Here is a 6056-nt window from a genome sequence, read left to right as displayed (position 1 = left end):
TCTCGAGACTGAAGGGACAGGTGGTAGCATACTTAATGATTATAGAGTACAGAAACAATTATTCCCCGGACATATGATTAATGCAAATCATATTCTACAAAATATAAACATAGTCGTAACAGCTCCCCCGTGCTAAAAGGCGGCTGAGAAGTTTCACGATGATCATCCATTTATGATGGATGGGAGAGATGCTTGAAGATGCCTAAACGCGAGACAATGCATCTGCTACTTTATTTTCTGCTCCAGGAATATGCTTCACTTTCACGTTGAATTCCTGGAGAATGAAAGACGCCACCGGAGCAGTTTCTTGTTATGGAGCTTGGCCCTTTCCAAAGGAAGAAGGCCAATGGCAAGTGGTCTGATAAGACTGTCACAGGAGTATTTCCATGCAGATATACTCCGAAATGTAGAAGTGCAGCTCCAACACCATAGAGCTCTTGCTCTACAGTAGACCAACGCTGCTGAGTTGGGGAGAACTTCCTGGAAAAGTATGAAACAGGAAGCAATGGGGATTCGTCAGATGGCTCTTCATCCTTTGACTGCAGAAGCACAGCACCAATACCTGTGTTGCAAGCATCAACCTGCAGATAAAAAGGCTTGTACACATTTGGGCATTTTAGGATTGGACGAGAGGTTAACATTAGTTTCAACTGATCAAAAGAGTTCTGGCATTCTGGTGACCAGATGAAATTTGCTTTAGCTGATGTAAGTTCATAGAGAGGTTTTGCAACAATCGCAAAATTTTTACAAAATTTACTGTAATAAGCAGACATCCCAAGGAAAGTCTGTACTTGCTTACGGTTAGAAGGGACTGGGTATTCAAAGACTGCTTTTATGTTACTATCTTTAGGTACAACAGAACCACTACCAATTACATGACCTAAATAGTTAACTTTGGCATTGCCAAAAACAAGATTTCGAAAGATTAATGTCAGATTGTTTGAGTGAAGTTTGTGGAACAATTTTTCCAATGTTTCAAAATGTTTTTCCCAGCTGCTTGTTGCAACAACCAAGTCGTCCAAGTAGGCATATACATCTTCAAGATCTCTGATCAACTCATTCATCTCTCCAGCTGATCTGTGGTGGTAACTACATTTAGTTTGTTTTACATACTGAAGAGAGTTTGTGAAGTGATTATTTACAATTATTAAGTATTCGTAAGTTTTTCTTATTTCATTGTATGATTGTACTGCTGTTATTTTTTAGTAACTTGTGTTATTTGTGTAATTATATATATATCTAGCATTTCTTTTATATTTAATTTACGTTCCTTAATATTCTGGTTTGATATAAAGTGACTGTGGGTGTTTTGTGTAATGACTTCCTCTCCTACTCCTAGACTAACTCATAGGAGATCGTTACATTTTGGGGGCCTGTCCGGGATTACGAGTTGCTGTTTTCAACTAAACTATTAGTTGTATTCGGAAAGTGTTTATCATGTTAACTTCACACACACGTCTGTATGTAGAATAAACTGCTTTTTCGGTATGAAATATCAGGATAATGTTTTTCGTAATCTGTTTATTTTTCAAATAAGTTTTTTAAACTAAATGTATTGTCAATTGTTTACTACTGCCATAATTTTCGGTTGAAGTTTAAGTGAGTGTAGCTTCCCTAAAGTGTTCGTCTGACTGCTAATCCCTTCGGTAGATTAAGTTCTTAGTCATTTATGCCGTGTTGGTGTCTTAGCAATACCTTGCTCCCGATAGTATTGACGAGTTTAAGAGTTAAAAGGGCACTTCGTGTAGTTCCTTGCTCCTTGTTTGACTGTTATTAGGGAAACTGTCAAGCTATCTTTTGTTGTAGCGACCTAAGCCACGTCACTATCGTTAAAGTAGTTGTTTAGTCTGGACTAGTGGTTTGCTCCCGTACAAACAATTGGTCTTCACATGACAACGCTTTCGAAGCGTCTGAAATTCGTTCTTACGAGCTGTTTCGTCTTTAATGCTTCATTCATACTCATACTCGCATATGCAAATCTTATTAAACGTACGTATCTAAATGTAATTTTCGTCAGAATAATTTTCGATGTTGCCTATTAGTCTTAGTGATTTTCAGTGTCATTGATAAATTTTTCACTGATTAGACTTCGACCAACTTTGATATGTTCAATTTCCTTTACTACTCATAACTATTGCTTGTATACCCTGGCACTAGTTCGTGCTTTTGCATTTTAATGACTTGACTCCTGATATTTTGTATCGTTTGAGTAATAATCTCCGAAATGCCTTTTGATGTATCAGAATTTGTAGCAAACCCTGCCGGTGAACTTTTTCAGCTTTCTCAAGCTAAGAAGGTGGAATTGCTGTCCCTTGCTAGTCAGCTTAGTATTGAAGTGAGCCACACAGCGCTTAAAGGTCAAATTCTAGACTCTATTTTGGATTACTATATTGATGAGTATGTTTTTACTGAAGAACAGGTAATTAACTTGAGGTCAAAGCATAGTAAAGTAGATAAAGAATTAGAGCTAGCTAGAATACAGTTAAGATTAAGGGAAGTTAGCAAAGAACAAGAGGATTATCTTTCTCGGAAGAGGTTAGAGGAAAAGCAGAAGCTTTTGGACTTGGAATTAGAAAATAAGATTAAAGAGGCAGTTGAATAAGAGGTTGGAAGAGGAAAAGGCTAAAATAGCTGTAGAAAAGCACCGTGAAGAGTTTGATATTTCTAGTTCTCGGCCCATTCATTTTGACTTGTCTAGAGCAAGAAAGCTTGTGCCATTTTTTGATGAGAAAGACGTTGAAAGTTTTTTCATAGCTTTTGAAGATATTGCTGCTAATCTAGAATGGCCTGCAGATCAGTTGGTTTATGGTTAATTAAACCCCAATTACGTGGCAAAGCAATTCAAGTTGTATCAAATTTAATTGGTGAAGGTTACAATGTTATAAAGCAGAATATTCTAGATGCTTATGCTATCACCAGCGAGGGTTATAGACAATTGTTTCGGAATGCTACTAAGACTACTTCTCAAACATTTACAGAATTTGCTAATCAAAGCTTAGGTTATTTAAAAAATGGCTTGCAATGTGAAAAAGTTTCGCAAACTTTTCAATGGAATTAGTTCAATCATAGTAGTCTTGGAAGAATTCCATCAGAGATTACCACCACCTATTTCGATGTATATAGCTGAGAGAGAGGTCAAAGATCTAATGAAAGCTGGAAATCTTGCTGATAACCATAGCTTAATTCATAAGAGTAATCCTAAAATTCCTGATAAGTCCTAAAAGAATAACTGATTGGTAATGGCTTGCAACTGGTATTAGCTCTTTTTGGTGCTTATTTGAAGCAGCCATGGCCCAACACAATAAAGAATTGTACAAAACCAGGTTGCAAAGTGGCCAATCAGTTCTAGTAAGGTATCCCAGTCAGTGGTTAAGAAAACTAGTTTGCATTGTGCTGTTGATCAGATAGATTATTTCAAAGAATTTGTTTGCCATGGCCTTCTCAATTCAAAGAAAGTATCTATACTAAGAGATACAGGGGCTGCTCAGTCCATAATACATAAGAGTCTTGTTCCTGATCTTAAATTTACTAATGAACATGTAGTTGTTTACGACTTTTCAAGTCTTAAAGTATTGCCACTTGCTGAAGTAAATCTTAATTGCCCTTATGTTAATGAAACTGTAAAAGTTGCTGTCACTGATAATGAATTTCCTGTTAATGTAGATCTTGTCCTCGGTAATGATTTAGCGGTAGTAAAGTAATGTGCAATTTGATCATTTATGATCCTGAGAGCAAAGGTGATAAACAAGAGTCACAAGGTACTAAGCCTAAGGATTCAATTTGTGTAGTAACTCGCTCAAAGAAATCTACTGATGAGCAACCTAAGAATGTACCTAATGTTTCTATCAATCATTCAAACTTACCTGATCTGTTAAACCTTTCTAAAGATAATTTTGTTAAATTACAGCAGCAAGACGGTAGTTTGAGTAATTTATATGAAAAGGCTGTTCAGAAATCAGATATTGACAAAGTTCCTTGCTACTACATCGAGAAGGGAATACTGATGCGCTTGTTTAGACCTTCTAAATTGTCGGCGAAAGAATCTTGGGCAGAACTGTGAGCAGGTTATAGTTCCATTTTCACTAAGAAGTAAGATTCTTGAAATTGCTCATTGTGCCGATTCTCATTTAGGGGTAAGTAAAACTTATCAGAGATTATCTTTTAATTTCTACTGGCCAGGAATGAAAAATGATGTAAAAAGCTTTGTACAGTGTTGTCATATCTGCCAGATAGCGGGAAAGCCCAACGAGGTGATACCACCTGCACCATTAAAAACTATTGCCATTCCACATGAACCATTCAGTAAAGTTGTTATAGATTGGTGTGGGTCCTTTGCCCAAAACCCGTAAAGGTAATCAGTATCTGCTGACTGTAATGTGTCCCACCACAAGATTTCCAATTGCCATTCCTTTACCTAATATAACTGCCAAAAAGATTGTAGAAAGTCTAATTAAAGTGTTTACTGTCTTAGGTTTTCATAAAGAATTACAATGTGATAGGGGAACAAATTTCAAAAGTGAGGTTTTCCAATCTGTCTTGAAAGAGCTGCATATTAAACAATCATTTTCTTCAGCTTATCATCCACAGTCTCAGGGTGTGTTTGGAAAGGGCACATCAGATATTGAAAAGCCTTCTTGGAAAATATGCCTTGGAATCTGCAAGAGACTGGGATGAAACCCTGGATCTCTTGATGTTTGTGATACGCAGTGTTCCAAACAAATCCCTTGGAGTTTCTCCGTTTGAAATGCTTTTTGGTAGAAAAGCTAGAGATGTGCTAAGAGTTGTTAAAGAAAATTTAACTGGTGAGGTTGAAGTAGTCACTCCTGTAACAGTTTCTAAGTATTTGCAAAACATGAAAGACAAATTTGACAAAATTCATAAATTTGCCTTCAATAATCTGAAAGTTTCACAAGAGAAAATAATGATTGAAAATTAAAACAAAAAAGCTAAGGTGCGAAAGTTTACAGTTGGTGACAATGTTCTAGTATATTTTCCAATTTCAGGATCTCCATTAAAACATAAGTTCTCTGGACCATATAAGGTATCAAAAGGATAAATAAACTTAATTATGTTGTCTCTACTCCTGACAGGAAGAAGTCTACCCAGCTAGTTCATGTCAACCTAATTAAACCTTACCATAAGAGTTTCCCCAGTGTTTAGTTTGATAGCAGTGTGCAACCCTGTGAAGTAAGTGCAACCTTGTGGAGGAAGTACTGAAGACTACGATGAAAAAGATAGTCACTTAGACATGAATACTTCATGGACAGATTTTTCCAACTCTGATATTCTTGCTTCCTTAGAGAAGTATTTTGAGCACGTGACTTGTGAGCAGAGAACACAATTGCAGAGCCTGTTACGTAAATATGAAAGTGTGTGTTCAGATATTCCTGGTAACTGTAATATTGTTTTACATGATATAAAGCTTCTCCCTAATACCTTTCCTATTCGACAACCGTACTATCGTATTGTGGGTGAAAAACTACAGTTAATGAAAAGTGAAGTTGAATATTTATTAAGGGTTAAACAATGGATTAGCTTCCCCTAGTTGCTCACCTTGGGCTTCGCCTTGCATTTTAGTTGCCAAACCTAATGGGAAAGTAAGGATGTGCACAGATTATAGAAGAGTGAATAGTGTTACAGAGAAGGACTCTTACCCACTTCCTAGAATACAAGATATCTTAGACAATATAGGAAATTGCAATTATTTAACTCAAATAAGACCTCTTGAAGGGTATTATCAGATTCAGTTAACTGAAAATGCTAGAGAAATCAGTGCATTCATTACTCCTTTTGGCTTGTTTCAGTATAACGTTCTTCCCTTTGGCATGTGTAATGCCCCTGCAACCTTCCAGCGTGTGATGAATGAGTTGATCAGAGATCTTGAAGATGTATATGCCTACTTGGACGACTTGGTTGTTGCAACAAGCAGCTGGGAAAAACATTTTGAAACATTGGAAAAATTGTTCCACAAACTTCACTCAAACAATCTGACCATTAATCTCTCGAAATCTTGTTTTGGCAATGCCAAAGTTAACTATTTAGGTCATGTAATTGGT

The sequence above is a fragment of the Macrobrachium nipponense genome, chromosome 19 (genome assembly GCF_015104395.2).
Source record: "Macrobrachium nipponense isolate FS-2020 chromosome 19, ASM1510439v2, whole genome shotgun sequence".
NCBI classification, from domain to species: Eukaryota; Metazoa; Arthropoda; class Malacostraca; order Decapoda; family Palaemonidae; genus Macrobrachium; species Macrobrachium nipponense.
The sequence above is the reverse complement of the archived record's forward strand: the minus strand, read 5'-3'. Positions refer to the sequence as shown.